Source organism: Betta splendens, chromosome 24, assembly GCF_900634795.4.
Source record: "Betta splendens chromosome 24, fBetSpl5.4, whole genome shotgun sequence".
NCBI lineage: Eukaryota > Metazoa > Chordata > Actinopteri > Anabantiformes > Osphronemidae > Betta > Betta splendens.
This window is the reverse complement of record NC_040901.2, coordinates 7,831,303-7,841,990: the sequence shown is the minus strand read 5'-3', so window position 1 is coordinate 7,841,990 and position 10,688 is coordinate 7,831,303.

Below are 10,688 nucleotides of genomic sequence, written 5' to 3'. Positions count from 1 at the left end.
GCGTGGACGGGAACGAGAGGAACGGAGTTTTTATCTACACGACGGAGGGCGTTTCCTCATGCTGGGAGGAGACACTGGTGCTGATCTGACGAACTGGTTTCCCGAGGGTTTCCAGGACCCCAAGGGACCCCGGATGATTCTCTGGTAAAGCACTGCCAAGACTATTTTAAACACAGTTTAACTGCGCAGATTCAGTCGCTTAGATAAGAATTAAATGCTATTATTACCTTATGTCTGTTTTTATGCCCCTATTAATTTTCATTGAAAATCCTTACTGAACTTTCCATCAAGGGAGTTTGTAAATGGCCCGATCTGTTTATTTCTGGGTCAAAGATTAAGCATGGCCCGTTGCACTGAACCATAAATTAAATTAAACGTACTAACAGATCTGTGTTATGTGTTTGACGTGTTTATTATAGCAACATTTATCCCAATTAAGGCAAAGAAGCTTGTGGAATACAGTGTTGTTTTTTTAATAATATTATTACAAGTGCTATATTTTATGTTGTCATACTATTACATTGTCTTTGTGTCTTTTATGTGTGTCAATTAATCTTAATTAGTGTAATAACTATGTCATATTTGATTTGAATCAAACAGTCATTTCAGTGATCAAAGATATTGGTCAATTAGCAACAGGTTCCAGTGGTGGATAAAATCAGATTATTCTGCCACAGACACCATGTAACTTTCAGCACATCTTGCCAGTTAACGGGATAAAGTGCAAGGAAAGGGGGGTGTCATGTCTCAAATGGCAAACTGGCGCCTCAGTCCCCGCTGATGTAATAGATACCCAGCACCCACAATCCCCTGTTTGGCCTTCCACATCATTCCACACCGATGCTCCGCGCCCCGGTCCACTCGGAGGATCTGTGCTTCTGCTTCTTCCACGCTCGGGCACAGAATAGTGTGCGAGCACAACAACTTTGATTGCACGGCAAGGATAAGAGGTGTGTCTCCCGAGAGTTGACCTTTAACCCCTTTGCTTCCGCCGCCAGCACAGTGCCTCAAAAACAGACACCAGCACTTTTTATTCCCTATAAAACAATAAATACCGCACTATTATTGAAGCTTTTAATAGTAAATATACAGAGATTTGGCAAATCTGGAGTAAGTAATCATGGAGTAATCATGTGACCATGCTGCTAGGCAGGAAGCCAACGGCCGAGCAGACAGAAAGAATGAAAGAAAACAAAAGATAGGTGAGGAGACGGAGGGAGAGGAAGGAGAAGAAGGAGGAGGTTTAATCTTCTGGGTGGGCTGGAAATCAAAGCACTTAGTGGAAAAGTAATAATAGAGCCTGGTAGATTGATGATCACCTCTGAGATACATGGATCCTCCAGAGACTAGCAGAGAGAGTGAGGGAGAGGGAGACGACCTAAAATAGCACACCAAAAGAGTTCACACAGGCCTTTTCTCCTCTCCCCTGTGTGTCGATAAAACACAGACCTTGATGTAATATCAGCAAAACTGTTATTGTTGCTCGTGAAGGCCTCCATAATGGTGTTGGTCCGCAGAAAACACGCTAAGACGTTCAAATGTTCCCTCCAGCGCCTTCATTGCACATCCTTTCTAACAGCTGTTCGTGGGAATGATAAAACAAAGTACCACAAGTGTTTAGGGAAGCCCTTTCACCCCCCCCCCCCCCGTCCCTCTCGGAGCCTCGGTCACACACGCGGTGACATGAGGCAACAGGTGGAGAGGACGGCGCGAGGAAGATGGAGGGAGAAAAAAGAGGGGACTCTGGCAGTTATGGAGAGACGTGCTGCTAATTAGCCGGTTTGGGGTCAGAGGTTAGGCTGGTGGTGTGATGTCACCACGAAGGGACGGGTTCCAGATGCTGCTCGCAAGGCCACCGAGGAGGGGTGGGGCGGGGGGGGGACACCTGATGCCTCGGGTCATCACACACACACACACACACACACACACACACACACACACACACACACACACACACACACACACAAACACCTTAGGTCAATTTAAAATAGGTTTAATTTGATCAAAAGCATAATTAAAGTGGAGAAACGTGTTTTTTCACGTATGCGTCCCGTGAGAAGCTTTCGTAGAAATGCCAGAGGCGCCATTTTTGAATATCTGGCTTTCATCAATACACTCGGAATGACTCTAGAGTTGTGCACTAGCAGGTATCATAGCTCGCTAGCTTCTACTGTCCTTGTAGCTAGCAAGCTAACAGCCTGATGAAGGTGTTTGCAACATGCAGCGTCGTTGGAATGAAAGTGTGGCACCTTCCAACTTCACTCTCAATGAAAAATGTAAATTGTAGAAGTGGAAATGTTCCTTTAAGTTACGTAACGGATCATAAGCGCGAGATATCGGCTTCATTATCTGTTGAACTTTTATGTGGTGTAAAGCAACAGACAAGCGTGAGGGAAAGGAAGCGGAAGACGAAGCAAAATACAGTTTTATTTACTGGGAAAACATTCCAGATGTATTTACACATGTTCGTAGAATGAAAAACCAGAGCGGCTCCGACAAACAGCAGCGGAGCGCAGTAATCTCGGAGTGCGAGGCTCAGGGTGAGAATAACATCATCCATCTATGTCCGGGCAGTCCAGTTGCCTGTCCCTTATCGCGGCCGTACTCCCCCAACGCTCCCACGTGCACGCGCACGTGCACGTGTGCACGGTTGCCTCGGTTCAAGTACCTCAAAAAAAACAGCCAAGGAGGAAAAGGACAATGAGAGCGAAGTCGGGAGGAGGAGGTTGCAGAGGGAGCAGAGACAGTCGCTGCAGAGGGATGTGGAGGACAAACTGGGCAATAACAGAGAATTATGAAGATGTTTATGGGGGGGGGGGTATCATATTATATTTCAATAAGACTTCAGTCCTTTGATATTCGGTGACAGGAACATCCGGGGGGAGGCTTCTCTCAGAGTAAGACTGATTCTCTGTCACTTTGAAGGTTAATGACCTGGAAGTCTTGTCCTCACAGTGTGAGGGAGTGTGATGTGCACTGGCCTCTGGGAATGCGCTCGCGTGCGCGTATGCTGGACGTACGGCAACCACGCTGCGTGATGTCGGATGATGGTGGAGTCTGGGAAACGCCCCGATTGGGTCCTCGCAGGCAAAAACGCAGCGAGAGCCTTCACCTGAAATGAGAGGATCGCTGTCAAGGATGATCGGAGGCAACAGGAAGTGGCTTCATGTGCATTCGTTGAGTCAGCGTTTTAGACAAATAAAGAAATCTAGAGCTGGAAACTGTAGACCCACAACAAACAGAAGAGATTCCCAGCAAAGCCATGCTTCTACCTACGAGACAAACACACACATACACACACACACACACACTTAAGTTGTGCTGGCTTGAAGCGGGAACTGGCCGAGAGCCCAAAGCGTCCTGTCGGAAGTAAGCGAGACGTGATGCAGCTGCAGTTGGAGTGTGTTTGTGCGCGCGGCTACACAAAACGCCGCTTTTTAACCTCTGCTCTGCTGTGAGGCTGCGATCGGGTGCACAGATAGAGGCAGCGTGTGTGTGTGTGTGTGTGTGTGTGTGTGTGTGTGTGTGTGTGTGTAGGACAGTTCTGGGTTTCGGAGTCAGAGGTCTGGTCTCTGTCACTGTGATTGAGGCTACAGCTTATAAACACAGACAGGGACACATCCAGCTCCCACAGCCGGACCCCGCGGACGCATGCGTGTGCGGTTTGATCCTGCGACGGGCCAGAGCTCCTCGGCCCCCGACTCCATCCCTCACAGGAGCTTCACCCACATTTGCCCCCGTGTGCGTGTCCCCCTCTGCTGCTGTCGGTCAGTTCAGTCTGGCCAAGACAAACAGAGTCACAACAAAACAAGCCATTTAGCAAAAACGCAGTTTTATATAATATTATGAAATACATAAACCACAATTTTGACATTTGTAAAGTAAAAACATTAGGTCTTGTTGTCATTCTGCCATAAATGACTGAAATACTAAGATGATGGGGCTCAAGTGTTAAAGTACAGTTTATCCGTGACAAGCCATTTTCTTTATAAACAAAGGGAGATGGATGGTCAGGATTATCGTTACACACACCTAATTATGGTGTAATTCTGGAGCGTCAATGATATTTTTCTCACCTGATTAGTCAGGCTGTTGTTACCACGATGGAGAGGGATGATAAACAGCCGCGCTCCTATTCGCTGGATCAGGTTCTGGGCTTTGATCTTCTTCCTCCTCGTTACTCAGGAGGCAGCGACAGGCGCGTGTGTGTCTGTTTAAATATGTGCACGCGTTTCTGCAGCGCGTCAAATAGGGCGCGCAGATTCCTGGAGTCGTTACCGAGCAAGAATTGTGTTTATTGACTACTCGGCAGTATTTATTATCAACAGCCCTACTCCTCGCAGATGCTCGAAGTGCAACATTTTCATCTTGTGCCCCCTCCGGATGAAATGACCTCACCGCGTCTCATATCTCTGCCTCAGAGGTCCGGCCCGTTCGCAAACAGGCCCGCGGGTCGTCTGCGGCGGCCGCCGGCGCTCCGGGTGCGGAGAGACGCAGATACAGACGTATCTGACTCCAGGAAGGGAGATAGGAGGCGTCCCCCCCAGGGACGCGGCACAATCAGAGCAGTGTATTACACCCGGCCCCCGCTGTGAATGGAGTGTGTGTTTTTACACTTATGTATTTCCGTAAAAGAAGGAGGTGGGGGGGGGATCATGTCTGCATGAACAAATTCCAGGCCTGAGCAAGATACACCCACACAACCGGCCAGTGTGTTTGGATAAAGCATCCAGGGCAGATAGCTGTGGATGCGCTGACTGCTCAAAACACAGCCGTCATGGGCAAAGACATTACACATAACCACCCCACCCCCCCCCCCCACCCCACACACCCCTGTCCTCCCTTCAGGCTCCCTCCAGGGCCCACGGAGATCCACCGACCCCATCCTGTCCAGGACGGAGGCTCCTCCTGGGCTACTGCGCTGATACTCCCCAAACCTGCACGTGTGTGTGTGTGTGTGTGTGTGTGTGTGTGTGTGTGTGTGTGTGTGTGTGTGTGTGTGTGTGTGTGTGTGTGTGTGTGTGTGTGGGACCTTCACCAGCGCCTTCTCACGTCTCACCTCCGTGTATGTTTGTGCAAGCCTGTGTATCAGTTCCCCCACGAGACTGAGGCCTGAGCTACCGGAGGTCCGGCAGCAGATGACAACGGCCTGAGATGTGAGTTACGATAAACGCCCCCCCCTCCCCGGCACTCAAGACACCCCTCAGATCCTACCCACGGTCCCCAGGCAGGAAGCGGTGGAGTGTGTGTGGGTGTATGGGCTCATTAGAGCCCGCACGTGTTTGTTTGTGTGAGCCGAGCTCCGGTGCAGCCAACAGACGGGTCCACTTAGTCTCGGAGGACAGACACAACAGCACCTCACCTTAAAGCTGAAATCACAAACAGGCGGCGGCTAGCGGTTAGCTAGCCGCTGCGTTCGCCGATTAAATTATGAGACGGGGCGAGATGAGTCAGTGTTTCTCCACGCGGTTTCGATGACATCACCGAAGGAAAATGTGACGAGACTCACTGCGAAAAAATCTGCACAAAACCGTGGCCAGAAAACCTGACATTTTAGTAGAGTTGCCTCTAGCAGCCATTTTGTAGCCATTAAAATATTATGTACGTCAGTGGGGGAAGCAAAACGGGGCTCACACACACACACACACACACACACACACACACACACACACACACACACACACACACACACACACACACACCTTAATGATCTCTGTCCCTGTGGTGAATCAGCTGTTTGATGAATATTTACGCTTCAGATTAGTTATTCTGACAGCTCCAGTTCACCGCTTATGAGGTGAAAAGTGTGTGTGTGTTTATCATCACCGCTGTCATCATCACTATTGTTTTTGCTGTTGCCATAATCACCATAACAGTTATCTTACTCTTCGTCACTACTGTGGGTCGTTGCGGTCGTGTCCAATTTCCAACTCCAGCACTGGCAAAATAAATGTGTCCTTGAAGCGTCTGGCTCATGGATGTCAGTTAGAAACAAAGGGGCGTGAACGTGGCGGTGGTCCTTATTTATCGCTTTCCTCCTGGTTGCTAATTGGGATAATAAACCCTGCAGATCATTACTCTGCTCTCACCCATAGGCACATGGCCAGAGCACAGACACACACACACACACACACACACACACACACACACACACACACACACACACACACACACACACACACACACACACATAATACAGTCACTGTGATATTATTGTTTAACACCTAAAATAAAAAACAAGCGTGTCTACTTTTAAACCGCTCATTCATCTTGATTCCACGCCTTAAACACAGGTGTGTGTGAAAAGTTTACAGATGAGAATCTGATGCCAAATATTATTATATCATGGGACTAAGTTCAACTTTGCACAGAAACCCCCTCTGCTTAATCACGTTAATCTCTCTCTCTCTCTCTCTCTCTCTCTCTCTCTCTCTCTCTCTCTCTCTCTCTCCATTTTTTTGCACTTGTCAAATTAGCCAATACGCAGACATTTCTTCAGCTCTGAGACAGAAAGTCTCTCGAACAGATTTTCCTTAAGATTTTTATTGAGCAACAAGATTAAAAGGCTGTTCCTGCTCTGCGTCCATTAGGGCAGAAATGTCCAGAGGAGCATCTGATGAAATGAAATAAACTGTTGTGGTTATCAGGGAGAAGAAGAAAGTCCACGTAAGCGCACAAAACTGCACATATACGTAGGTTCAGACACACACACACACACACACACACACACACACACACACACACACACACACACACACACACACACACACACACACACACTTGGTATTGCCCAGGTCTGTATTTATCCCTAACCATAACAGAGCGTCAGCAGATAATGGCTGACGGGGCGTCGTAAAAATAACCTGGCACAGGTCTGTTTGGATTAACCTCCTCTCTTCACCCTTGCTCCTCCTTTTTTATCCCTCCATCGTGGTTTTATTACTCTCCTTCTTGTCCTACGGTTCAAATACTATCTGTTTGATCATGCTGCAGCACCTTTACCACAAACAACATGCTCCTTCCTTGCTCTGTTACGGATATGCCGCATATTTATTCTGGAAGAAAATTCTGAAGCTGTTTTTCCTAGCTCATAACTAATGTGACACATAAAATAACTGTCTTGATATATTGTGATTGGGACAAACAGGGAACAAAGAAGAAGACGTTTACCTCAATACAAGAACTTATTTTAACATTAAATGTTGTTTTTTTGTGATTATTAGTTTGTTCCCACAATTAAACCCTTGTGTTGTGTTGATGTCCTTTCCTTAAAGGTCACATTCAATTAAACCGGAAACGATTTCAGCAAGAGAGCCAACAACAAGACAGTCGATAACTTCAGCAAACTCTCTGAACTCCGAAGGAGGACATCGTGGGCCAGTAAATGCTGATCCTCGTGTCTGATGAGAATGGGAGGGCAATATTTTAGATCTCTGTGGAGGATGGGGATACAATATATCTGACACGGCTTTATTGGCTTATTCTTTAATGACTTCCTGCACAAAGTCAGGCTAAGAAGAAACAACATTTTCTTTATTGTTCCTTAGTTTTGTTTTTTCCCGTTCTCTTTGAACTATTCATGCCCCTTTCCTTCATTACTTTGTCTGTGTGTCTCACACCGACTGCTGATTTCTGCTGCGCCTCGCTCCATCTACCACTTTTATTGTTATTTGGAGAGACTGTAAAGTAAATGCCTCTTAAGCCTGATAAGTATTAATCCTTAGTGTATCGCTCCTTCCCCCTGGATGGCTAAGACGTAGTTACTAATGAGTAAATGTTCAGATGATGAAGCCTTTTTCCAAGAATCCTTTCCCCCAAACGCCCATGGCCTTTGGATGACTCCACAAGGAGACCATTAATTTAGATATCAGTGTGTGTGTGTGTGTGTGTGTGTGTGTGTGTGTGTGTGTGTGTGTGTGTGTGTGTGTGTGTGTGTGTGTGTGTGTGTGTGTGTGTGTGTGTGTGTGTGTGTGTGTGTGAGTACGGGTGGGTGTGTTCATGTACATGCGCTGTGAGTGGGAGATTTTTCTTGCTTTGTTTCATCACACAGAGGCAAATATGAGAAAAAGCAGATCAATGAGCAAACATGTGCGCGTCCATTAACCAACCAACCAACCACTGTAACGGCGATACCACCAAAACACAACACCTCCTTATCACACGGCCCTCCTTCCTGTCATCATTCTACACCTTCACCTCCACTTGCTCCCCGAACGCCACCCCAAAACATCCTTCTATGTCATCGACTCCCACCCCTCATTCCAAGCACGTCCAGCGCCGTTACCAGAACACGCTGCGGAGGAATCCTCACACTCCCAGAGCAGAAGAGTCAACTGAAACCCTCGCATTGCTCCTCCTGCGTCGGCGTGCACGCGCGTGTTTGACGCGCCGTGATGCATTTCGCCCCTGATTGCGGGAACCCCAGGTGCGTTACCAAAGGAGACCTCGCGCGAGCGCCCTTCAGCCTCCTTCCTCTTACAGAGGTTTGTTTTCGCAGCGCTCTGATTTCTAGTGAGAAAGGAAGAATCCACTCCACGAGGCTTACACCAACTCTGCCTCTATCCAAACACTGCCTGTCTGAGGCTCTGACTGAAGAGTCAACACAGCAAATCCAAAGCATGGTACAAGAATCTATTGTCATAATGTTCATTTTTTTAGTTAAACATAAGTGTGATAATAAACAATTTGACTTGACCATAAAAAATGTTTAATCTACTCTATAACTGCATATGAATATAAATACAAAGAAAAACACAAATAGGAGATCTATCCACAGGAGACTGACTTCATTTTGACCCAAGGTGATTTCACTGCGGACTCACTGACACACTGTCATCTTTTCCAAAACTAGTCTAAACATGGCAGCTCCATAACATTTGTGCAGGTGTGTTAATATTAGGCCAGTAAATCTGGCGTGATGAGCGCTGGCGCGATTGTCTCCCTGCCTGAGCTCACACTCGCCTCCGGAGCCGCGACGGGGGCGAGAGGTTTTTTTGCTCCTCTGCAAAAAAAAAAAAATTCTTTTTGTTTAGTTCAACGTCAACAGTTTTGGGCCTGATTGGTTCTGCTGTATATGTTAGGCTCCTCGGCATTGAGGCGGATGAGCAGGCGTCGAGAACGAGATCCGCTGTCACGCTGCGGTTTATCTGCGAGATACTGGAATATTTAAACAGCGAAACACCAAATAGTTATTGCTTCTAAGTGTGTTAGTGCAGACTTATATATTGGGGTGAACGATGCGGGGCTGTGGCCTGATGCATGGTTGACTGGTCCCAGTAAGAATGGTGCTGATATAAACAGGCTCGGCCGTTCCCACGTCTTTGTTTACACTGAAGGACCCCAGAGCAGCACCACCAGAGCACTGGATTGTCTCTGTACGGCACGCTCACACACGATCCATCATACAGTACGCTGGCAGCCAGATACATTAGATAGAAGCTACAGCTATGCAGAACTGGGCCCATGCATATTAATAAAGATCACGATCATTGTGTGTCCAACCATCTTGTTACATTTTATCATTATTTATCATATTTCCCCCCTAATGTTTAATTCATGAATCTTAAATAATCGTGCATAAAGTTCCCACCGGTTCCTAAAAACCAATAGTGACCCTCGTTTTACAGCACAAAGCGTCTCGCAAAAGCCTTCGCTTTGGTCTCCTCTCGAAATGGGGCCTGTGATGTGCGCCCAACATAAACAGAGCGCTGAGGTCCTGACAAGCACGCCCAGTTTACAGGCAACAGTGAGGTCACCGCAGCAGCACTTCACCGCAGCGACGTCGGCTCAAACCGGCCGCTCGGGTTTTTACAAGACCCGGTCAGCGTGGTTTTGGAAAACAATAATAATAAAGGCCAAAGGCAGGCAGACACATTAGGAGGATGTTTCCAAAAGCTTTTTACAGGTTAATTCTGCAAATTACAACCTCTGCAGACACAAAATTTCCAAAAACCGATCTACCTCTCACTTTCTCTAAGTCACTATCTCAGACACACGCTCAGAGTAGTTATAGTGATGGACTGTCTATTTATTCGCTGGCATATTTGCATCTATTAAGCCATAAGTGCTCACATCTGTGTGTTTACATGGTGCAACTTATGACCTAATGAAAATAAGAGCATTGTTCCCCTGGGAAGAGTCTTCCTCAGTGATGTAGAGCCCAACAAACTGTAAACATACTTCTGCACCCTGCGTCAGCCGTCTCACAACACATACAAACACACGCACGCCATCAATGCCAGTGGTCCGACTTTCCTAACCTGCTCTAAATCTAAACCTTTATAGTAAACAACTCAGGACATTTGAACGAGGCTTTTATGCAGAATGGATGGGAATTACAAGGCTATATTTCACCGAAGAATCCCAGGAGAGTTAAATGAAAGGAGGAAAGAGACAATTTGGTAACCAGGGAGGAAGAACAATAATAAGGCTGAATCATAAAGAAGTTATTTTTCTGTTTTGTTTGGATGCACGCCAGGCGGTAGAAGTATTTGCAGTGGTCTGAGCAAGTGAGCTGAGCTACAGAACACAAATATGCATAAGCAAGCAATAAGTCATTCATATGAATGTGCACAAATACACGTGGAAGAGCAGACAAAATCAATGTTTATGCAGCTTTATCCCATAAAGATTGTGTGTCACTCTTATCAGTTTGATTTCCATGCAATGTTGCACAAGGCTAAACACAG